Source organism: Trachypithecus francoisi, unplaced genomic scaffold (genome assembly GCF_009764315.1).
Source record: "Trachypithecus francoisi isolate TF-2019V2 unplaced genomic scaffold, Tfra_2.0 Lachesis_group0, whole genome shotgun sequence".
NCBI lineage: Eukaryota > Metazoa > Chordata > Mammalia > Primates > Cercopithecidae > Trachypithecus > Trachypithecus francoisi.
The window spans coordinates 84,434,550-84,461,323 of NW_022681453.1; positions in this window are offsets into that span (position 1 = coordinate 84,434,550).

A 26,774-nucleotide genomic window follows, 5' to 3' on the forward strand; every position below is an offset into this window, starting at 1 on the left:
TGACACCAAAACATAATTGCTGAAAAAGAACTCACTGGGTGAACTGAATAGCAAACATGTTAAAAATAGAGAAAATTGTGAATTAGAAAATTGAGTTAGGAAATATTAGGAAGGGATAATAAGATAGGATGTGGAAATTGTTAAGGAATACAAAATATAGAAGTAGAAGTGCCTGCATCAATCAACATGGATCTCAGATGGAAAGAAAAGAGAAATCAGAGGAAATAATGTATTTATTTAAAAAAATAAAAAATGATTATTTTCATTGAAATGCGAGACTATATTACAAGAATACATAGAATGCTATACAGAATAGCTACAAAAATATTTATCCTTAGACCCAATATAGCAAAAATTTCCAGATGTCAAAGAAATAATCAAATAATAATAAAAAAAAAACTTCAAGATGAAAAAAATAGATCTGTTACAAAAGGATAACAATCAAATTGACATTAATCTTATAAACTGTATTGCTGGGGTGAAAAAAACAATAGCTATATATATACAGTGTTATATATATAAGCTATTATATATAGCTTATGTACTATACTATATATAGCTTATACATAGCTATTAATATATATAAGCTATATATATTATATATCTTATATTATGTCTTATATTTTATACTATTTATATTTTGTATTAATTTACTAAGGCTGCTATAACAAAGTATCACAAACAGGGTGGCTTGAAGATATGTATTGTCTCAAGTTCTGCACTCTAGAAGTCCAAGATCAAGTTGTCATCAGGATTGGTTCCTTCTGAGGGCTGTTAGGTTACATATATGATATATATATATATAGCTTATTTATTTATTTATTTAAGAAAATAACCTAAAATCAGAATTTTATATACAGATAACTCATTAAAATTGAAGGATTAGATGAAATATTCCCAAATGTATCAGGCTTCAGTGAATATTGCATACACATATTTTCTTTGATAGCTGCAAAGAGGATTCACTCCAGCAAGAAAATAAAGTCAGGAGGAGGAAATGAGACATGAGAAGTAAGAACGAGGTACAGTGAATGTTGTAAAATGACCAATCACAAATTATTTTTGAACTTTAAACTCTCTAGCAGGATTTCTTTGAGGTTTATAATTTGCATTTCAGATTTTATACATGCACATATATACACACACATACATTAACAAAATTATACATTATATGTATATACACAAATACATACACTGTGATTATGAAACTAGAAGTGATTTTTTTATATTGTGTGTTTATGTATATATATGCGTACACACCATACACACACACACACACACACACAATGTAAAAAATCACTTTTCTAGATTTTTCTCTGATAATTTTAAGCCAGCTATGGACCACCAAAGGTCTCAATATGATATTTGAGAAAGAAACACTGAAGTTTTCCTGGGCTAAGATGCACAGTCTGACTGTGGTATTTCAAATAAATTATAAAAATAACCCTTAGTTAAGAAGTCTTTCTAATTACATTTTCACTGGTTTAAATTAATAATTATCCTGGTGACACATTAGAGTACTTAAGGCTAAAATTTTGTTGTTAAATATATATCATATTAGGAAATGTTTTCAGAATAATAGAATTTGATTCTGCTATATTCATCCAAACAGAATTGCAAGCAGTGAGAATAAAAGTTTTGTCACAAACAGATGATTTTTCTTATCAATAACATTATACTTTAAAAAATGCCAAAACAACTCTTAAAGTATTTTAATGAATATTGATAATTATGTGATAATTTTATTTATACACGATTATTACTTACAAATAAACTTATTTTCTAGAGACTCTGTTAAAGTAAACTTTATATTAAACTTTAACTGCAAGAATGGTCACTGAATTCTCAAAGTGAACAAACCTGTGTAATCACCAACTACATCAAAAAGAGAGCAATGCCAGCACCCAAAATCTTCTTGTGACTCATAATAACCAGTATGATTTTCTGAATTACTTCACTGTATATTCGTTATATGCTCTTCAGAAATGTATACAAACAGAAGCAAATAGTAAGTTTATAAGAGATCTGAATTGTTTGCTCAAAATTTTGGTTTGAGATTGACCCGTATTGTTAAATGTAGTTTGCTAAATTTCATTGCTGCATAGCATTTTGATATTACTACACAATAATACATTTACATTTAATTATTGGTAGACATTTAAGTTCCTTCCAGATTTCGGTTATTATGGATAACACAATTATTAACATTATAGCACATATTTTCTTGGAGCACTTAACGCCTATATTTTTAGGGGCAGCATTACTGGATCATAGGGCGCATGTAAATTAAATTAGGAGATAATATTTCTATGAAATTACACCCTTACTATCAGTGTATGAGAGATACAGTGCTAAATATTCAAAAAAAGCAAGGCATTTTTATTTTTTTTTTTACATTTAGTCATTTTGGTCCATGTGCACTAATATCTCATTATGCCCTTCACAAAAATTTCCACTGTGACTAATGATGTTGAGCTCTTTTAAAAACATTCTTTCGCCATTTGGAAATTGTTTTATGTAAGGTACTTATTAAAATCTCTTTCTTATTTTTCTGTTGTGTTGTTTATCTGCTTCTAACTGATATTTAGGAAATATTTGTGTATCTTTTTTCCACTTTTAGGTATTTAAATGTAGACTTCCTCACTGTAGACTTCTTCTTTGACTTTTTCCTCTTAATTATTACTGAAAATACTTAATGTTGTTCAGCTTACCAGTTTTTTCATCTGTGGTTAGTGATATACGTGTCTGTTTAAAAATTCTTTCCTGAAGCAAAAGTCATGATTTTCTTCTGTGTTATCTTTTAGACATTTCTTTATCTTATATTTTATACTATTTATATTTTGTATTAATTTACTAAGGCTGCTATAACAAAGTATCACAAACAAGGTGACTTAAAGATATGTTTTGTGTCAAGTTCTGCACTCTAGAAGTCCAAGATCAAGGTGTCATCAGGACTGGTTCCTTCTGAGGGTTGTTAGGAAGAACCTTTTCCCATGCCTCTCTCTCCCATAGCTCCTGGTGGTTTTCTGGCAATATCTGGCGCTCCCTTACATGGGGAAGCATCATCCTGATCTTTGCCTTCATCTTCACATGGTGTTCTTCCTGTGTGCCTGTCTGTGTCCAAATTTCATCCTTTTATAAGGACACCAATTACATTGCATTGGGAGCCCACCCTTCTCCAGTATGACCTCATCTTAACTAATTATATCTGTAATGCTTCTATTTCCAAAGGAGATCCAATTCTGGGGTAATGGTGGTTAAGATTTAAACATTTAAATTTCATGGGGAACACAATTCAATTCATAACATATTTTAGGTCCATTGAAAAATTATTTTTGCAAATGATATGAAGTGTTGCTATTTTTACCCCTGTAGGTATCGAGTAAATCAACATTACTTATTGATAAGACTTTTCTTTTCCACTACTTTGTTCAGCAGTACTATCTTATTCATAAATCAAAAGTTTCTCTATGTTTAAGTTTGTTTCTGGAGACTGCTTCTTGCATTGGTTCATTTGCCTAACTTCATTATATCTTGCTAAATCCTCCTACTTTGTGCCTTTTTGGCATTTTCTTAGGTATTTTTTGCCCCTTGTGTGTGTATGTCTGTGTGTGTGTAGACTCAATTTGTCAGTTTACATACACAAACACACCACAAATGTACTAAGGTTTTTTTACTGTGATTAATTGAAATGAATATATAGATTAATTTGGAGAATATCTCAGAAATATTGACTCTTCCAATAATCCTTGAATATGACATATATCAACCTTTATTTATCTTTTTTAAGTTATCTGAAAAAAAAATTTATTCCCAAGTGTTGAACATTTTTATGCTCTTAAGAAAATTTCAGGGTAAAATTTTTATTATCTACTTTTTGCTTGCATGTAGAATTTCCCATGCTGATCTTTTCTCTAGCTGCTATTTAAGTTTAATATTAACCCTAATAATTTATGTGTCAATTATTCTGGATATTCTACGTATACAATTATGTCCTCTGCAAAAATGACAGTTTAATTTTTTCTTCCCATTTCTTATACATCTCTATTGTTTTTCTAGATTGTTAGACTGACATTAGGACTCCAGTGCAATGTAGTAACAGCATTCCTGTCTCATTAATAATTTCAGGACAAACACCTTTAATTAATCATCATTAAGGATGATGTTTGCTATAGATTTTTATAGATATTGCTTTACCTGTTTCTTGATGTTTATATTAGTTTTTTATTGCTGCATAACAAATTAGCACAAACTTAATGGGTTAAAACCACACACATTTATAAACTTACGGTGCTGTGGGTCAGAAGTGGCAGGGTTTTCTGCTCAGGGTATCATATGATTGAAATCAAGGTGTTGACTGGGATGAATTGTCCTCTGAAGGCTCTAGGAAAATTTCTGCTTTGAAACTTACTCTTGTCATTGTCAGAATACAGTTTGTTGATGGCTGGCAGCTGGGGTCAAGTCTTGGCTCTTAGAGGCTATCAGTGTTCCTTGCCATGTTGTTTCCTCTGTCTTTAAGTTGGGATGTCAAATCTTCGTATTTTGAGTCTTTCACTTCCCCAGTCTCGTACCTCTAAACCCAGATTTAAAAGGTTCATGTGATTTGGTAAAGCCCACCTAGTTAATCTCCTTATTTTAGTGTCAATTAATTTGTGACATTAATTTTATCTGTAAATCCCTTTGCCATGTAAAGTAACCAAATCTTGGGGGTGGTATCACATTATATTCATAAGTTCAGTCCACATTCTAGAGGAAGAGATTATAGGGGGATAAGAATCATTTTGGAAGTTTGCCTTAAATTTCTCAAGTGCTTATTATTTGTCTAATGAGATGAACATGTTATTTATTTATTTTTTAATTTACATGGTGGATTATGTAGACTTTTTTTCTATTAAAACAAAGAGTCATTTAGAAAAGAGAAACACCTCATTTGAGATACCATATCTCTTTGGTAACTTGATGAATTTAGTTAATATGTTATTTAAAAATAATTTTATCTCATGAGCATGAAAATATTTATTTCTTTTTATAACTTGTAAAGTTTTGGTATCAATTATATACTGGTTTCATATAACAGTTTGGAAACTATTTCCTCTTTTTATTGCTAGAATATTTTGCAGAAGATTATTGATATTTCTCTTATTTTTTTTCAGAGCTAAGCAATCCAGTTTTTTAACAAATATAATTTCTGTATTAGATATACAATTATTCAGATTTTCTATTCTTTGTTCAATTTTAGCAGAAATGTGTTTATTTCCAGAAAATTTTCATCTTACTATATTTTTTAAATTTATTATCACGATGTTTATAATATTATGCTATCGATGTACTGCTTTAAATCTATAGAAATGCCTCATTTTTTGTTTTTCTTTTCAATGACTTATTTCTTCTTATCTTAAACAGATATAAAACTAATTTTGGCTTTTTTAATTCCACATTTATTTAATATTTGATTAATTTATTCTTTTTTATTTCTTATTTATACTTTTTCCCCCTTTTTTTCTAACTTACTGAGGCATAAGATAAATGTTCATTTTTAGCCACAAACAGAATGCTTTAAAATAAGAATGATAATCAAGTATCAGAAAACGTGATGCCAATCTGAAGCCTGAATTCCTTTTGATTGATGTTCCAGTTTTATGGTGCATCCTACTCTGTGCTCTGGCTTTGTCCTTGGGTGCCACCTTCCAGATCATCTCTTTAGCTACATTGACTATCTTATTCCAGTCCTTCTCTTAACCCAAACTCATGAACTCTTTTCCTAGGTTTGGACCCATAGGCTGTCTTGTGTAAAAGTTTATCTTAGATTCTCACTGACTCATATTTATTTTTTATATTCCTCATCAAGCTCTTTTCCACATACTATAGATTTTTTCTTTCACATAAAATCTCATTTCTGCTACTATAAATCCAAACTTTAATTTCTTATTCGAAAGCATTTTTTTTCTGATTCAGCAAATTTCATTCTTTCTCTGGATCAGATTATTAATTTCGTCTTCCTCAAATACCACTTTCATGTCACTTATTTGATTAAAACAGTGAAATTTATCTATGCTCATTCTTCTTGCCAGTTGCCTTTGGTTTTTCTCCTTCCTAATGTATATATTTCCCATTTATCTAGTGATTTTTTTTTTTTTTTTGGATAGAATGATTTCTAACTATTCTTTCCCTGTGAGCTACATTGATTGCCCTTCTTTGCAAGTAGACTTTATATATTTTAGTTTCCCCAGAGTCAAGTAGAAAGCTAAACACCTGATTAGACAACATATAAAGATTGATTAGTTTTTTAAAAAAATCAGCATGCTAAATTAGTTGAGCTGCCATGTGGACAATCAAAATGCACTTTCTAATTTTAAAATCAAAAGTTGAAATTGGGGATTTGACTTTAGAGGACACATTTAGAGAAATCACAGAATTTTCAAGGCTTTTGTAAGTTCTAGATTTGATTCGCTTTGAAACTCACTCAATTGTTCCGTAAAGCTGATGTTTATAGTTTATTTGAATAAACATGGAAGTGGATTAACGTAGTCTTAAAACTTGAGAAGGTTACGTTTGTCTTACCTGAGTTCCTTTGTCAGGAAACCAACCATCAGGCTTCCTAGATAGTATCAGAGAGCTAAAACTGACCGGATCACTGTATCTGGACAATGAGATGTCAAATCCTTCACCCATCATGATTGCCTAACTGACCACCTGCTTCTGGTTGACCAACTCCTCTTGCTTACTCCTCCTTAATTCCTGTTTTCCCATACATGGTGACATTTCTTCCTCGCTATATAAACCTTTAATTTCAGTCAGTCAGAGAGATGGATTTGAGACTGATCTCCCATCTACTCTCCTTGGCCGTAGCACCCAATTAAAGCCTTCTTCCTTATCGGTACTCACTGCCTCAGTTATCTGCTTTCTGTGTGGTGAGCAACAGGACCTAGATGGATCCCCTGGGGTTTCAGTAACAGCTTCACTATGAGTAAATGATTTTATTTTTGTATTAATCATGCAGCAGTGGAGTGGGAGGATATGTATAACAGGTCTAGTTTTTATCCCTTCTTCATTTCACCTCACAGAATCAGATTCAGGATTGTCAAAGTGACAATCAGCTACTCTTTTCCCAGAGGCAGGATTAAAAGACATCCAGAAAGCTTCTTTTCCCTATTCTAGATGAAAAGAAAAATGTGGCTTTGGCCTACATTCAGATATTATTTCACTTTCAATAAGAGCAGTATAAATATTCTGAGCTTTGAGGCTTTCTCTTTTTCCTTTGAGGTCAAAGGGAGAAAAAATATGTTTCTTTATTGGGAAGTAATCTAAATTTAATGGATATAAATATTATATTGATTTGAATGCCTGTGTTATATTTGTTGCTAACTGAATTGTTAACTCATGAAAAGACAATTACAGAAAAATAAAAAAATAAAAATCTAAAGCTATTGATGAGATCATGTTTGGGCTGGGCAGTAACCTTAATTTAAAAGAAAAAAAGTATCATCTGTGGAAAAGTGACTGTTTCTAACACTAGCAAATATTCACATATTTTTATCTGGATATCTGGATGTTTTCCTACTTTGGCTGCAATTTCAGCATGCATAATGAATGCATTGTATATAAAATAGATTTTGAAGCGAAATGTGAGGAATAAATGATTATTAAATGCCTAAGGGTGAAGAGACAGCAAATGGTATATTCCTAAAACATGAAGGAAGAATGCCTATGTAATGGAAAAAGCACTGGAGTGTGAGTTTGCATATATGCATTAAAGAGGTAATGTAACACTGTACAGTGAACTTCAGTTTTGAAGGCACACACACCTGGCATTGAAAGCTGGACACACACGAACTAAGTGAAGTTAGAAAAGTTAGTTAAAAACTGGATCTCACTTTGTTCATCTGGAAGATGGTAACACTATTATCCAACCCACAGGGTAGATGTAACTTTAAAGTGGGTGCTGAGCTGGGTGCGGTGACTCATGCCTGTAATCTCAGCACTTTGGATGGCCAAGGCAGGCAGATCACCTGAGGTCAGGAGTTCAAGACCAGCCTGACCAAGATGGTGAAATATATCTCTACTAAAATTATAAAAATTAGCTTGGCATGGTGGCGTGCACGCCTGTAATCCCAGCTACTTGGGAGGCGGAGGCAGGAGAATCGCTTGAACCCAAGAGGTGGAGGTTGCAGTGAGCCAAGATCGTGGCATTGCACTCCAGCCTGGGTGACAAAGCTAGGCTCTGTCTCAGAAAAACAAACAAAAACAAACAAACAAAAGTGGGTGCTTATTATTATTATTGCACTTTTTTTCCTCAGTAGATTACATAGGTTTTAATGTGTAAAGATACTAAATAGAGTCATATAAAGTTAAGCAAGTCCTTTTTCATTCTAGAAGTAATCAGAAGTAAATAGAAACTAAGGGACAAAACACCAAGTAGAGACTGAGATAGGCTGCACAAATAAGTTTACATTTAGCAAACTGAACTAAGTAAAATATTAGAGTAGGAATTAGAGATAAACTGGAATACAGAGGAATGGATGCTAGGCAACATTTGTACCAAGAAAGAAAATGAATTATAAAACTAATGTGTGAATAATGGAAAGTAGACTGCATGCAGTCAAACATCATAAATAGCAAAGAATAATTCTACTCTAATCCCACTACTTGTTGGATTTAAGGGCGCAAATTAGATTATTTATGGGGCACTACATTTGAAGTTGCTATATGTGTTTCCTCTTGAGGTCAGTGTTGCTCTATTAGGTGTGGCCAGCCCCCCTTAGACTCTTCACTTGTCTTAATTTATTCATTGATTCTATACCTATTTTTTGAGTAACTACTTCCGTTCAGCATTGTAGTCTTAAGCAGATAATAATCCCTGTCTTTATAGTGGGTGTCGGGCAATAAACCTAATAGATATTTAAATAATATATGTCTATTGGAAGCTGATCAGATGTTAGGAGAAGAATGAACTAAAGGTGTACCAAAATGATTGCCTCTGTAAATCAGGTAAGGTTATCCTCATTGAGAAAGTAAGTAAAGTTTTAAAATAAATGAAGGAGTGGGTCATGCAGATATACACAGGAAGATTCCAGGAAAACAGATCAAGGAATAGGTAGAATGAGATAAGGTCAGAAAAATATGAGGGGGCTGAATAATATAGGACTTTATTGAAAGGATTTTGTCATTCATTTTGAGTGAGAAAAGAAAATATTGAAGAACCTGAGCAGATGAGAGCATAATATGATAAGTGTTTTTAAAAGATTACTTTTTCCCAGAACTTTGGGAGGCCGAGACGGGCGGATCACGAGGTCAGGAGATCGAGACCATCCTGGCTAATATGGTGAAACCCCGTCTCTACTTAAAAATACAAAAAAAAAAAAAAAAAAACTAGCCGGGCGACGAGGCGGGCGCCTGTAGTCCCAGCTACTCGGGAGGCTGAGGCAGGAGAATGGCGTAAACCCGGGAGGCGGAGCTTGCAGTGAGCTGAGATCCGGCCACTGCGCTCCAGCCTGGGTTGGGTGGCAGAGCGAGACTCCGTCTCAAAAAAAAAAAAAAAAAAAAAAAAAAGATTACTTTTGCTACTATGTTGAGAACAGATTCCAGATGGGGGAAAGGATAGAAGCAGGGAGACCACTTAAGAGGCACTGCAATAATCCAGAGAAGAGATGATATGGTTTGACTCAAAGTGATAGCAGTGAGGTGCTGACAAGGGATCAGAATACGAATCCATATTGCATATAAAACCCACAGGATTTCTTGACAGACTGGATGCGGTGTGCTAGAGAATGAGATAAATCAATGGTGAGTCTTTGACTTTTCAGCCTGAGCAGCTAGAAGAACAGAATTGATTTTAAGAGAGATGTGAAAAGCTACAGGTAAAACGGGCTTGGAAATTAAGATCAGCAATTCAATTTGAAAACTAAATTTGAGATAAAATTTGAGACGTATTTTAATACCCAACGGAGATACTGAATTGGAAGTTGAATATACAAATCAGGATTTGAGACTAGTGGTCTAGGATGGAGATAAAACTTTGAGCATCATAAGCTTTAAATAATGTGAACAGAATAGTGTGTGTCGATAGAGAAGTAATGCTAACACTGAGCTATGAGCACTTCAATGCTAAGAGATTGGGGAGCAAAGTAAGAACCAAGAAACAAGATAGGAAGAGAGATTAGTGAGAGGTAAAAGTAAACGGAAAACAAAACTGATAAGCTGTTTTGGAATCCAAGTGAAAAATGAGTTTATAAGAGTGGAGAGTGATTAACTGTGTCAAATATTATTGATAGGATATGTAAGAAGAGAACTGAGACTAGATTAGTAGATTTAATAGATTAATGGTCGTTGATCTCCATAAGAGCAGTTTCAGTAGAGGTCACAGTTGGATTGTACTGGGGCTGCACTTTTTAAAGTTGAGTCTTCCTCCTTATCTTTCAAGATTTGGATAAATTTGAATAAATTAAGGGAAAGGCTACAGTGAGTGATATTCATTTATTTTTCTTTTGAAAGCAATTAGTTATGAAGGTATGGCATTTGGTTGTCATTCAGGATCTCTGAACACAGTCTTCAAATGGCTATTACAACCACAGGTCCTTGAAGGAAATACGAAATGGGATATATTAGGAAAAATAAAATGTATTTATTACTATAAAGATTTTTGTCTTTGTTTTGTTTGTTTATTTAATGCATCTCCAGTGAAATTGCTTAGTGATCTAGGGATGATCCTTGGAGAAATAAGCCAACAACTTGCCAGTGTTAGATAAAATGTTATGAAAATGTAAGTAAAGGCAGCCACTGACGCTATTTTGCACTTGGCTTCATACAGAGTAGAGAAGTAGGTGACACTAAGAAAAGCATACAAAGGAAAATGATGGAAAAATTGAGTTTCTCTCTAAGGCATAGATGCCTGTATAAGTTTGTTTATCCTGGTGCTTACCTTGATTATTATCAATTTTTATTAGTTTATTATGAGGAGAAGTTTAGAGGGGAAAGCTTCTTTTAGAATAAAGGAGACTTAAGACCCCATCTAGTTGCATCAATCCACTAAGGAGCTAGAACTTCTTAAATGTTAACCAAAAAGTCAAGAATTTTGAAGAAGCTGGATCCCAAGAAAAAGTATCAGAGTACACCTCAATGGAAGCATAAGGTTTTAACTGAATTGCGCTTATGCTTCAATGCATAACAACAGAACTCAGTATATGCCCCTTGCTTATGACCATCCATATCAATCTTATTACTTCTTGGGACCTGTAATGGGAGTATAAGATGATTACAGGAAAGTCTAGATGTGACTAACTTTCCTCAGTGTTCAACAAGTATATGTTAATTGAGAAATACGTATGAATGGTGATTGTAATTCAGAGGAAGCTTCATTCTTTTCTTATTTACCATCCTCTCACTTTTCCATCATTTTAATGGTCTCCCCAAAACTGTTTTTTTCCTAGGGGCCAACCAGTTTTGAATTTCTATATTTTGGTCCTTCTGAAATTCTAACAGACTCATAACCATCTTCTCTTCTTCCATATCTCTGAATGCTAAGGTTCCTTTATAATTCTCTAATTGTATAAGGCCACTAATACATTTAGAATTTGTGTTTTCTCTTCCTACAAGACCAGCAAAGGAGTGGATGTCTTAAGTTTGTGCTTTTTATTGTTTTCTGGGTTTTCCCCCCACTTGTACGAATGAGTGGACACACTCATTAGCTGGTTAGCTACAAGATTAATTGCAGTCATAACAGGCTTTATGCTAAATGTTTGTTACTAAAAAAAACCGGGCACAGGCAATGTTTTGGTAAATTCAACAACATTTTCTGTTATCATATATTATCAAACGTTTGGCCTCATTAGAATGACGATGCTATATGGCAATCATTTGCTGATAAAGTATGAAAAGTAGCATTCAATTTACTAAATCGTGGAAACTTAGTGTTGTAAGAAAATTTAGATGTTATCAGATTCAGTGACACTCATTTCACCATTAAAAAATATAAGGGTCATGGGTACAAATGACTTGTGGAATCTTAGCTAGACCTGACATTTCCCAATAACTGGTTTAATATCCCTTCCCATGGTTCAGGTATTCTGTTTCTTGTCAAGACATGTATAAAGAGAAATACTTTACCTTTCTAGAGGAATACTTCATATTTTAAAACATTTACTTCATTTAGTTATAATTATTTTTCTTCTATGACATATTTTTCATGGACATATTTTTAGGCATTGATAATTAAGAGATGACCCTATTTTGGAAAGGTAGTTCTGGGCACTTGCAAGACAATAAGGATACACTGTTTCTTTCAGCCAGTGTGTAAGATGGAAGTTAGGTTGACCTAGCAAAACTTCTCTAATTTCAGCAAATAAGGGGTTTCTTTTTCTCCTCTGTGCCTGCTTGAATTACAAACGACTTCTTGAAGCATCTGTTTTCACTAAATTTGACAGCCAGGAAGGAAGGTTCACAATTTCAGCAGCTGTTATTTGTTTTTTTCTTTACTGAGATGAGCAGCAAGACCACAGTATCTAGAGATTTGTTTGATTACTCAGCAGGACAGTAGGAGCTAAAGCAGAAACATGATAGAAACCATGAGAAGACGAGCAAGGCATGACATGAGCAAACATCAAAAAGGCATGGTTTGATAAGCAAAATGCAAAAATAAAGTTCACTCTAATGACATAGTGACCAGAGGGAAGATTACTGATGCAAAATAGCTGAATTCAAGGACTGATTCAAGGGCATTTATTAATATCTGTAGTATACAAGCTGAGTCATATACATAATTTGTTCCAAAGCAGATTTTCATATTATTGAACATAAGGTTGGCAAACATTACTGTGTAACTCATACTGCCCTCTCTTTTGAAAAGTATTAATATGTTTCAAAGTAGGAGAGTGTTTGTTTCAAATGGCTTCAAGGGAGAATATGTGCTGCCTTGCTCAACAAGTGATTACGGAGACAAGTTTGAAACCAGGGTTTCAAACGCACATTGCCAGAGTATGAATAACCAGTACCGAGGCAGCAAGGAAGGATGTAGAATAAAGCTGAGCAGAAGACTCGGGAAAGATGCATAAAAAAGCAGAATGTCAAAGTCAGCATCAGAACAATGAAAGCAAATAAATATACTGGAAAAAACAGAGCCCTAAGCCAACAGATTTTACCAGAAGACAACATATGTATAACACACCGTAAAGTGTTAGGAACTAATGGCTATTTCTTAGGAGTAAAGAGCTCGGGTGTGCTATTGCAAAATTTGCTTCTGTGCAACAACTCACATCCTGAGACAGGAATAAGCACTATATTTCTGTGCAGAGTAAAAATTTGCAGAGTGTAACACAGACAAAGAAAGGAGGTTCAATAATGAAAGAGGAAAAATTATAAGAAAAATATTCTCTCCTGAACCTGCAATAGGAGATATGTTTTATGAACAATATTATTTAAAAGTATAGTCAATATTAAGAACCCTACTTCCAACCTACTCCTTCCAAATAACTGACAGTTATTTGCCAATAATAGAAATAGAAAAAGCTGAACAAGGGTTTACAAAAATGGGAATTCTTCGTCTAGCTGCTATAACAGAATACTATAGGCTGGATAGAATATAAACAACAGAAATTTATGTCTTATAGTTTTGGAGTCTGGGAAGTCCAAGATCAAGCCATTAGCAGATTCGGCGTCTGGTGAGGGCCGGCTTCCTAGTTGCTGTTTTTTTGCATGTCCTAATGATAGGTGACAAAGTGCTAGCAGCCCTCACTCTCAGCGCCTCTTCGGCCTCAGCGTCCACTCTGGCGGCGCTTGAGGGGCCCTTCAGCCTGCCACCATACCGTGGGAGCCCCTCTCTGGGCTGGCTGAGGCCGGAGCCCCCTCCCTCTGCTTGCGGGGAGGTGTGGAGGGACAGGGGCAGGGCGGGAACCGGGGCTGCGTGCTGCGCTCCTGGGCCAGTGTGAGTTCCAGCGGGTGCGGGTGCAGGCGTGGGCTCCACGGCCGCCACAGAGAGCGGCTGGCTCAGGGCATTGAGGAGCTTAGCACCTGGGCCAGCAGCTGTGGGGGTTGTGCGGGTCCCTCAGCATTGCCGGCCTGCTGGCACTGCACTCAAATTCTCGCCGAGTTTGGCTGCCTCTGGTGGGGCAGGGCTTGGGACCTGCAGCCCTCCCTATCTGAGCTCCTCCCCCTGCGGTGGGCTCCCGGGGGGTCTGAGCCTTCCCCACGGGTGCCACCCCCTGTTCAGTGGTGCCCGGTCCCATGGACAGCGGAAGGGCTGAAGAGTGCAGGCCTCCTCCCTGGGGCCTGGTGGGCAGCTAGGCCTGCAGCCCTGGTGCAGGATCCACTGGGTGAAACCAGTTGGGCTCCTGAACTGGATGGGGACTTGGAGAACTTTTACATCTAGCCAGTGGATCCTATGTGCACCAATCAGCACTCTATGTCTAGCTCAGGGTTTGTGAATACACCAATTGGTACTCTGTATCTAGCTAACCTACTGGAGACTTGGAGGACTAGCACTCTGTAACTCTGTCTAGCTCAAGGATTGTAAATGCACCAGTCAGCACTCTGTGTCTAGCTCAAGGGTTGTAAATGCACCAATCAACACTCTGTGTCTAGCTCAAGGTTTGTAAATACACCAATCAGCACTCAGTGTGTAGCTCAGGGTTTGTGAATACACCAATTGGTACTCTGTATCTAGCTAACCTAGTGGAGACTTGGAGGACTAGCACTCTGTAACTCTGTCTAGCTCAAGGATTGTAAATGCACCAATCAGCACTCTGTGTCTAGCTAAGGTTTATAAATACACCAATCAGTACTCTGTGCCTTAAAGGCACCAATTAGTACTCTGTATCTAGCTAACTAGCACTCTGTAACTCTGTGTCTAGCTCAAGGATTGTAAAGGTACCAGTCAGCACTCTGTCAAATTGGACCAATCAGCTCTCTGTAAAGTGGACCAATCAGCTCTTTGTAAAATGGACCAATCAGCAGGATGTGGGTGGGGCCAGATAAGGGAATAAAAGCAGGCCGCCTGAGCCAGCAGTGGCAACGTGTTGGGGTGTGGAAAGTTTGTTTTTTCATTCTTTGCAGTAGCTCTTGCTGCTGCTGACTCCATGGGTCCATGCTGCCTTTATGAGCTGTAACACTCAGCGGGACGGTCTGCAGCTTCACTTCTGACAGCAAGACCATGAACCCACCAGGAGGAAGAAGCTCCAGACACATCTGAACCTCTGAAGGAACAAACTCTGGACAGCCCATCTTTAAGAACTGTAACACTCACCGCTAGGGTCCGTGGCTTCATTCTTGGTCAGTGAGACCAACAACCCAGCAATTCTAGACATACTAACATGGCCAAAGGAGCAAGATAACTCCTTGGGTGTTTTCTATAAGAGTACTAATTTATAATGACTGTGCCCTCGTGAACTAATCACCTCTCCAAAGTACGACCTCTAAATATTACACTGGTGAGTAGGTTCCAACATATAAATTTTATGGGACATAAGCATTCACTCCATAGCATTCTATCCTGGGCCCGCTAAATTAACTTATTTCTCATATACAAAAAACATTAAAAAATATTCATTTCATTCAAACAGTCCTGATGGCCAAATTTAACTTTTTCCGGAGTCAACTCAAAAATCGAAAGTTCGGCATCTCATTTAAGTATCATCTAAATCAGATATGAGTGAAACTCAAAGTATGATTTATTCTGGGGCAAATTTTTCCTCCAGCTGTGAACCTGTGAAATCAAACATTGTATGCTTCCAAAATACAATGGGGAAAACAGGCATGGAAGAGCCACTTCCATTGTAAAAGGGAGAAATAGGAAAGAAAGAATGAGTGATAGGCCTTTAAAGTTATTCTTTTGTTGTCTTGAACAGTAGTCCTGGGTTTCTATTGTGTTGGCTGATTGGTCTCCTTATCAAAGAGACTTTGGTCACTCTTGGGGTGACCTTTCCACGAAGGCTTTTCTCATTCTTTTCAATATAGATAGCCTGAGAATTTTCTAAATCTTTAATTTCTGGTTCCTTTTTGCTTAACATTTCCATCTTGAATTTGAATTTTACCATAAGCAGTCAAGAAGAGCCAGTCCACTGCTTTAGCACTTTACTTACACGTTTCTGAAGACAAATATCTAGTTTCACCACTTGCAAGCTATACCTTCCACAAAACGCTAAAACAGGAGCACAATTCACCCAAGTTATTTGCCACTTTAAAACAAGAATAATCTTTCTTACAGAGTCCAATAATACATTCTTTATTTCCATCTGAGACCTCATCAGATTGGCATTTACCACCCATATGTCTATGAACATTCTATTGAGAATTACTGGGATGTTCTCTGAGGAGACTGAACCTTTCTCTAGAACTCTCCTTTTTTCTTTCTGAGCCTTTACCGGAATCACCGTTAATGGTCTCTTCACAACAACATAGGCTTTTCCTAGCATGCACCTCAAAACTCTTCCAGTCTCTACTCATTACCCAGTTCCAAAGTCGCTCACACGTTGTTAGGTATTTGTTATAGCAACACCCCAACTCTTGTGTACTAACTTCTGTCAGTCCATTTGGGCTGCTAAAACAATACCATAGACTGGGTGGCTTAAAAATAGAAATTTGTTTCTCACAGTTCTGGAGGCTGAGAAGTTTAAGATCAAGGCAGCAGCATATTCAGTTTCTGGTGAGGGTCTACTCCCTGGTTCATAAACAACTGTCTTTTCGCTTTTTTATCTTGACGTGTGAAGCATGGTCTCACGTTGCTAAAGGGGCAAAGAAGCCCTCTGGTAGCTCTTTTATAAGGATACTAATTCCATTCATGTTACTTTCCAAAGTTCCCACATACAACTATCACATTGGGTATTAGGCCTCAGTATATGAATTTGAGGGGGACATAAACGTTTATGTTCAGTCTATAAGAGTATCTATTTCTGACTTACTAACATTGTGAAGATAATCAAGATAAAGCATATTCTGCATGATCGTTAAAGTGGGAATTGAATTTTAAATAACAGGAGTTTTTCAATTATCTTTCTATTAAAACTTAGAAACAAAGTACTTTCTTTTAACATGAGATATCTTTATTTTTATCTTCAGTGTGGAGCACAGTGACCCTACATTATTTATACTTTGGAGAACAAAAGATTGCTTAATGCCATGCATATAACTCTGTAGAAGTTTGCTAGTGTGTTTTAATTGAGAAGCCTTGAACACAGAAGAATTTCTAAGACAAAGAACAAAGTTTTAAAACTTGGTTTTTGCTACCAAGATAGCACTGTGCATATTTTACGGAAAAAGATGTGTGGGCCATGTGTTATCATTCTTTTGACATTTGCTTGACATAGTTCAACTTATTGACAAATTAGACTAATAAACCAAGAGAAATGTTTTCCTTTTGTCCTCAAATTTTGATTGTTTTAATTAAAAATACATTGCTATTCAAATGTCATCTTGATTGTACAGGATAGCAAATAAAAATAGAATTGACTTGTTAAATTGGTGAAAACGTTACAGAGCTGTGGTGTTTACAAAATAAATGCATGGATAGAAAATCTGATAGCATTGATATTGAAGAGACAGGTATGTTTCAATTAAGATAGACATGGTTCAAGACAGAATAATGGATGTGGTTTAGTTAAAAGATATGGCAAAAGAAGTGTTGGAATAGTTGGTAAGTATAAAAATCTTGAAGTTAAGTTTTCGAGGAGATATGTTCCATGTAGTTGCAGATATAAAATAATTTTTATAAATTGTGGAAAATATTCAAATGATGGAGCATCTGGCAGGAAAGAGAAATTCAATGGACTTACAATCATTTCAAAATAACTGTAAGAAGTGCTATTTACAAATTTGTAATTTGGGTTTAGAGGAACTAATGAGGCCACATTGCCATTACATTTTTAAAAAACTGTCGTCTTGCATTTTAGACCAATAAATATAGATTTTTGTCTTTGGGAAACAAAATATTGGTATGAGTGTATAACATGAAGAAGAGTGGTCAAGCCCATTTTAAGGGTTCTACTTAAAATTTCAAAAAGCAATGTTCCTGGGCCATGGAGAGGACTTAATCAGTTTTTTCTTTTAAAATCTCTGTCTCAGTTGAAGATATGGTCCTTATATGAGTTAATAGCACACTTGTAGTTATCCTCGGTTTTGCTGCAATCTCAACATGTGATCATTTTGATTTTGCTTTCTGAAATCTTTCAATACTTTTTGATTTCTAATCCCACTATCCAACAACAACATGTGATCATTTTGATTTTGCTTCCTAAAATTTTTTAACTCTTTTTTGTTTCTAATCTCACTATTCTAGTTCAGTTCTGTTCTTTCCCTAAATCTATCGAATAGCTTTGCAATGAATCTCTTTGGCATCAATTTTGAATCTTTTTGAATCTCTTATTGAGTCTCTTTGCCTCCAATTTTACTACTAAAACGTTTTCTTAGTTAAATGTGTGTGTATACATATATGTGTGTGTGTGTATATATATATAAAGAAAATACAATAACAATTTGAAAGGTTATTTCAGATGGTGAGATTATAGGTGATTTGGGGTGATTTGTGTTTGTGTTACACTATCTTTCTATTTTTATTCCTAGCTGATCTTGAATTTGTTTTCTGTTAAATTATAAAATTACATTTCTTTCTAACCTAGTCATCTGTATGATCTATCTAGAACTGAAAAATTGTAATGACTTTTGAGTCACATAAACTCGAAATTCACTGGTTAAACTTTTAGGATTGCATTAGTCATATTAGATTACTTTATGCCAAATTAACAAATAATCTTTAAAGATTAGTGCCTTCACACAAAAAAATGTTTATTTCTTGCTTATCAAAGGACCATTTTCCTAGAGATGAGGCTCCATTCACTATTGTATCTAAAGTGATGGCACATAGTAGATTCTCAATAAATCTTCATTGACTAAATAAAATATACACAAGCATGTACACACGTCCCCCCTCCTTCCCATTGCCCTCTTCTCAGTTTCAGTTGTCTATCATTAATTGTCTCAGCATTTCAGGATGCTTTGATCTCATTGCCATATAAACATACTGCTCTGTTTCCTGTAAACTTGGAAAATCATGAATAATCATGTGCTAGCTGTATAAGTCTTCTACCTAGAAATAATGGATATAAGTTCTGCTTACCTTTCATTGCTCGAAGTTAGTTATGGGGTGTCTTAACTTGGGCTGCTATAGCAAAATATCATAAGCTGGGTGGTTTAAACAACAAACATTATTTCTCACAGCTCTAGAGGTTGGGAAATCGAAGATCTAGTCGCTAGCCAATTCCGTGTGTGGTGACGGCCCACTTTCTGGTTCACAGCAGGCTATCTTCTCGCTGTATTCTCACACGGCAAAAAGAAGCAGCACACTCCTTAAGCAATCTTATAAGGGCATAAATTCCATTCACAAAGGATCCATTTTGTTGACCTTATCTAATCCTTATTACCTTTCAAAGACCCCACCTCCTAATACTATCACCTTCAGGGATAGGATTTCAACATAAGTATTGAGGAGGCATAAACATTCAGTTCCTAACACAGGGCAGAACTCAAACAGCATGTTTCTGGCAGGAGAAGAGAACCAGAAACCTTGCGAAACATTAGTCATTTTTACCACAATTAACACTTGTAAATTATATAAGAATAGAATCTAATGAGCATCAACTGTTCAGTTTATTGGCTCAATGAGAAAGATCATCTAAAAATTAATACAATTGGATGAGTCATGGACGGTTGCAATATACAAGCAGTCAATAATTGCATAAATATTAGAGGTGGTTCATTCATCAGAAGAGGGTCAATTCTGTATTGAAAAACTATAACTATTTATATTTATTTATAATTATAAATTATAAAAACCAATCATCCTGTAAATCCTATACAAATAAGGGAGAGAATAAGAGGGATGAAACTTTCTGAGGTTATCTCAAATTCATATATAATGTAAATGATGACACTTATTTTTCTCTTTGCATTTACACACATGCATTCTCTTAGAAAACATCAATTGTCACTGATACTGGAAAAGCCTGAAGAAGTTAATGAAAAGTTTATGAGACTACATTGGATTTTCTTTCAGTTTATAATAGTGGTTCCCTACAGTAGAAATGGACAGATCTCTTCAAGCTTTTGACTCTGGGGAAAAATTTGATAAATTTATATAAGCCTTGGTTTTGGTTTACCGGTAAATATATGACCAATCTTTCCAAAACCACAGTGGAAGTTTAAAGCTTGTAGAATATTAGCAAAATATTATAAATTTGAAGACATGATAAATTTCCCCTACATTTTCACTTGATTTAAATGAGAACCTGCTGTGACTTCAACTTAACAACCACAGTGTAGACATTTTCTAATATTCCCAATATATCATATGTTTGGTAATCACATATTTATTATAGTTCTTATACAATGGAAGTGGATAATAAAGTAGGAGGACATCCCCTAATGGGAGCAAGTAGTTGGTGAAGAGTGGAGATTAATCCTAAAACCCCTCTCTATCTGAAATTGCTTATTTAACTCTAATCACAGACATATCTACAAATCCACAAACAAAATTTCATAGATCTGCTCCAAGAGTAAAAAAAAAAAGCCCTTAAGTACTATATGTGACAGATAATTAATACTAAAACACTTTTATTTTATATAATAACCCATGTAGAATTATTTTATATATATGCCTCTTGTACATATTTAAATTATAAGAAAAATTTGTTACTGACATCATATTTTTTGGCGGTCACTGTTTGATCATAACTATTCTTTTTTTTTTTTTTTTTAAAGGAGATAGTGTCTCACTCTATCATCCAGGCTGGGGTGTAGTAGTGTGATTGTGGCTTACTGCAGCCTCTATCTCTCAAGCTCAAGCAATCCTTTCGCCTCAGCCTTCACAGTAGCTGGAAGCACAAGTGCACACCTCCATGGCTGCTAATTTTTAAATTTATTTTGTAGAAATGGGATTCATAAATCTTAAAGTCCTATAATATTGGTGGTGGAAGAATTTGCTGTTTACATGTCGATAATGGGATCTAACTTCAAGATTTAGATACAATTGAATACAATTGAAGGAGTCATTTATAAAAAGAGAAGCTATAGTTAAATTACTACTGAAAATATTTATTCTATTTGAAGGGCACAATGGTTTATATATTCTTACATTTTAAATAGTCAATTGATTATTAATTTGTGATTTAGGGCTTAAAATATATAAAGAGAGGCTTTTGGTTCTCTATTAAATGTTTGAGATTTTATTTATTTTTATTTATTTTTATTTTTTTGAGACGGAGTCTTGCTCTGTCACTCAAGCTGGAGTGCACTGGCCAGATCTCAGCTCACTGCAAGCTCCGCCTCCCGGGTTCGCCCCGTTCTCCTGCCTCAGCCTCCCGAGTAGCTGGGACTACAGGCGCCCGCCACCTCGCCCGACTAGTTTTTTTTTTTTTTTTTTTTTTTTGTATTTTTTAGTAGAGACGGGGTTTCACTGTGTTAGCCAGGATGGTCTCGATCTCCTGACCTTGTGATCCGCCCGCCTCGGTCTCCCAAAGTGCTGGGATTACAGGCTTGAGCCACCGCGCCCGGCCATGTTTGAGATTTTAATATATCCAAGTGGTGGCTGGGAGTGGTGGCTAATGCCTGTAATCCCAGAACTTTGGGACAATCCTTCCAAGGTTGGTTTGAGGCCAGGAGTTCTAGACTAGCCTGGGACATAGCAAGACCCTGTCCGTAAAAAAGAATTAAAAACAATTTGCTGAGCATGGTGACCCACGAATGGAGTCCTCACTACTTGGGAGCCTGAGGTTGGAGGATCACTTGAGTCAAGATGCTTGAGGTTATGATAAGCTGTGATGCCTCTGCACTCCAGCCTGGGTGATGGCACAAGACTGCCTCAAAAACACAAAACAAAACAAAACACTCAAGTAGGAATAAAGATGTTTTATTTACTTAATTGTAAAATTAATTTAGTTAGTCATTAAGTAGTTAGAAGAATGATTGTGTACAGCTTAGAACATGTAAACAAATGTGCTTTTTTCTTCATCTTTATTTCACTGTACATTAAAATAGCTATACAAAATATTAATATTTGATGTTATTATTATCTATATAGTAATCATTTTCTTTTTAACGTCTCGCTCATATTTAAAGTGTATTTCTTGTAAACGACATTTAGTAGATTTCCTTTTTTTAGCTGTCTCTCTTTTTCTTTCTTTTTTTTTTTTTTTTTGAGACGGAGTCCCGCTGTGTTGCCCAGGCTGGAGTGCAGTGGCCGGATCTCGGCTCACTGCAAGCTCCGCCTCCCGGGTTTACGCCATTCTCCTGCCTCAGCCTCCCTAGTAGCCGGGACTACAGGCGCCCACCACCTCGCCTGGCTAGTTTTTTGTATTTTTTAGAGACGGGGTTTCACCGTGTTAGCCAGGATGGTCTCGATCTCCTGACCTCGTGATCCACCCGTCTCGGCCTCCCAAAGTGCTGGGATTACAGGCTTGAGCCACTGCGCCCGGCCTAGCTGTCTCTCTTTTAAGTAGTGGTTTAAACATCGATATTTAATGTAACTATTGACATCCTAGATCATTTTCTATTTATCCACTTAATTATTTATTTCTTTGTTCATCCTTTTCTGATCTTTTTTGAAGGATGACTTGAGGATTTGTTTCTGTGTGTCTATCACCTTTTTATTTGTATCTTTTTCTGATAGTTTCTCTAGAGATCACAAAATGCATTTCAACTAATAACAGTCTAGCTTCAAAAATTGTCAGCTACTTTACAATGAGAGAGTGTTAAAAAACATATTTATTTCCTCCTTATTGTTGTCATATATTATGCTTCTATACATTCAGTAAACATACTATTCTTATATTTTTATTACTTTTACTTTTGAACAGCCAATTTTTAAGAGTTCAAATAAAATAATATCAAATAAACATTTTATATTTTAAACATATATTACATATAAAATATACATATTATGGTATGCAAAATAATAGCCTTAAAGAGATGTCTATGTGTTAATGCCCAGGACCCATGAGTATATTGTGTTACTTAGCAAAGGAGATTTAAGGTAGTTAACTGCTATGGTTTGAATGTTTGTGTCCTCTCCAAAATTCATGTTAAAATTCCATGCCCAAAACAACAATATTACAAAGTAGAACTTTTAGGAGATGATTAAGTTATGAAGGCAGACTCCACTCCAAATGATGCAGAAGCATGTTGCTATCTTGGAAGCAGACAGCAGCCCTTACCAGACACCAAACCTGCTAGTGTCTTAAACTTGGACTTCGAGAAATGTGAAAAATAATTTTTTGTGATTTATATTAAGTTGGTGCAAAAGTAATTGCGGGTTTGGCCATTATTTTTAATGAACAAAACCTTAATTACCTTTGCACCAACCTGTAAATTATCTTGTCTGTGGTATTTTGCTATAGCGGCAAAAATGGACCAGGAAATTGATATCAAGAAGGTGGATATTCCTATAAACACATACCTAAAAATGTGGAAGCAGCTTTGAAAGTGAGTAATGAGTAGAGGCCAGGCCATAAAGGACTATTTTATGAAGGGCTGAGAAGAGAAGAGCTGTAGACAGATCCTCAGTCTTCTTAGTGATTATCTAAATGGTCATGATCAAAATATTGGTAGCAATGTGGATAGTAAAGGCCATTCTGATGAGGTCTTAGAAGGAAATAGAGAATATCTTATAGGAAACTGGAGCAAAGGCCATCCTTGTTACAAAGGGGCAAAGAACTTGGCTGCATTATCTCCATAGCCTAGCATCTTGTGAAAGGCAGAACTTATAAGCAGTGAGTTATGATATTTGGTAGTAGAAGAAATCTCTAAGCAAAGTGTTCAGGGTGTTGCATAGCTTATTTTAACTTCCTATAGTAAAATGCAAGAAGACAGACATGTTTTAAAGATGGAATTTACAATTAAAAGAAAAGCATAACTCAAATATTTAGAAAGTTCTCAGCCTAGCCAGATTACAATGAAAAGGTATGTTTGGGAGAAAACACTAAGGGTTTGGCCAAGTGAACATTTGACAAGATTATTATGAATAAAAGGAAGGCAGATGCTGTTTATCAGGAAAATAAAAGACTGACTCTGAAGGCATTTTGGAGAACTTGGAGACTGCTACTTCCGTTATAAGCCCAGAGTGCCAGGAACGAGAGGACAGAGTGGTTTCAAGTGAGGGGCCCAGTCTTCCCATGGGACCTCACGGTTTGCTGTCCAGGACAATCTCAAGATTGTGCTCATCATATACCAGCACAGCATCCCTTGGCTTTGCAGCTGGCTCAAGCTGACCCAGGTGCAGCTTGGGCCACCACACCACAGGGCACGAGGGCTACAACTTAGCAGTAGCCACATGGAGCTAACTCCAGATTCTCAGAATGCATGAGTCATAGAGACATAGCTACCTCAATCTACATTTCAAAGGATGCCTCAGAGGGCCACAGGGCCACAGAGCCACTGCAGAAGGGGGGCTACCACAGAGATCTACCACTAGGGCAATGCTTGGTAGAGCTGTGGGCACAGGGCTGCTCCCAAGAGCCCAGATCTGTAGAACCACCAGCCTGTAAAGCCAGTTGAGGAGAGTAACAAACATCTGACTCCAACAAGTGAGATTTTCTGCATGAGCTGGGCTCAGCAAAGTCATGGGAATTGTGGGCTCAACCTCCCCCCCAGTATGTTCAGAAGTCAGGGCATAGAGTCAAAGAATATTATTCTCATGTCTCAAAATTTAATGTTGCTAGCCTTGTTGAGTTTTAGACATACTTGAAAACTGTCAGTGCTTTCTCCTTTCTTGTTGCTTGCTCCCTTTTGGAATGGGAATGTCTAGCCTATGCCAATCCCATCGTCATATTTTGGAAGCACACGCCTTGTTAGATTTTACAGGCTTACAGCTAGAGGAAAATTTGCCTCAGGATGAAACACACCTTTCAGTTCTGCCCACATCTGATTTAGATGATATTTAAGTGAGATACTGGACTGAAATTTTGAGTAGTTGTTGGAATAAGTTAAGACTTTTTGGATTATTAAGATGAAATAAATGTATTTTATATCTGAGAAAAAGAAAAAAAAATGGTCACCAGGTCTTGAATGTTTGTGTTTCCTCTAAATTTCATGTTGAAACTTAACCCTCAATGCAACAGTATTAAGAGACGAGGCCATTAGGAGGTAATTAAATAATGAGAGCAAGGCCATCTTATGTAGAATTAGGGTTTTATGAAAGGTGGAGGCAACTGTGTCCGTATCTTTTATGCTTCCATCTCTTATAGCATGTGAGGACCCACCATTTGTCTCCTCCACAGGCCAAGAGTCACTCTTGACGGTCAGTAAATATACCAACACCTTGATCTTGGACTTTCCAGCCTCCAGAATTGTGAAAAATAAATTTTATTTCTTTTTAAATTATTCAGTCTGTGTTATTTTCTTATAGCAGCAAAAAACAGACCAGGGAAGTAACCCTTTGACCTAAAATAGGGAGTTGATCCTGGATTATCTGGGTTGGCCCAGTGTGACCACCAGGGTCCTTCAAAGTGGAAGAAGGAGACAGAGGAGATTAATGATGTGTTCCAAAGAAGACCTAACCCACTGTTGCTGTCTCTGAAAATGGTGAATGAGAGCCATGTGCTAAAGAAAGCAGGAAGGCAGACTCTAGATGCTGGAAAAAGCAAGAAAATGGATTCTCCCCTAGAGCCTTCAGAAACAAATACAGCTCTGCCAACACCTTGATTTTAACCCAGTAAGGTCAGTGTTCCACTTATTTACACAGATGTAAGATAACAAATTCATGTTGTTTTAAGCCACTACATTTGTGATAATTTGTGATAGCAGCAATACAAAACTAATAAACAAATATTTAATAAAATTAGTTTTAAAAGTTATTTATTTTTATCAAACTATTTACTCTGATCTTGCCATTTTGTCATACAGATCAGCCTTTGTATCTGAAATAATTTTGCTTGAGCCTAAATAACTTCTTTAAGTATTGCTTTTAGGACAAGTCTACTGAAGATGAATTCTCAATAGTTTTGTCCACATATAAATGTCTTTAACCTTTTGCTTTTTTGAAGAAAATGTTTGCAGTATAGAATTGTAATTTTTTTTTAAATTTAGCACTTTAAAGATGTCCCGGCCGGGCGTGGTGGCTCACGCCTATAATCCCAGCACTTTGGGAGGCTGAGGCGGGCAGTTCATGAGGTCAGGAGATCGAGACCTTCCTGGCTAATACGGTGAAACCCAATCTCTACTAAAAGTACAAAAAAAATTAGCCGGGCGTGGCGGCGGGCGCCTGTAGTCCCAGCTATTGGGGAGGCTGAGGCAGGAGAATGACGTGAACCCGGGAGGCGGAGCTTGCAGTGAGCTGAGATGCACCACTGCACTCCAGCCTGGGCAACAGAGCAAGACTCCATCTCAAAAAAAAAAAAAAAAAAAAGGATGTCTCTTTTTTTTCTAATCTTCACTGTTTATGAAGCAAGGTCAGCCATTTTTCTTAGTGTTACATACCCACATGTAATGAATTTACCCACTTCCCCAACTGCTTTTAGAGTGCTTCTTTATGCTTGGTTTTCAGTAGTTTGCCTACGCTACCTGAAAGTGAGATTTTCTTTGTATTCATTCTGCTTGGGGTTCACAGACACTTTAGATGAGTGGATTGATGTTTTTTATGAATTAAAAAATTATTTACTATTGTATCGTCAGCTATTTCCTCTGTTTGATTCTCTTTCTTCATTCCTTTTATGACTAAAATTACATAAACATTTGATTGATACTGTCCTACAAGTCTTTATTTTGTTTTTATTACACTTTTGCTTTCTTTGTATGTTTTAGTTTGA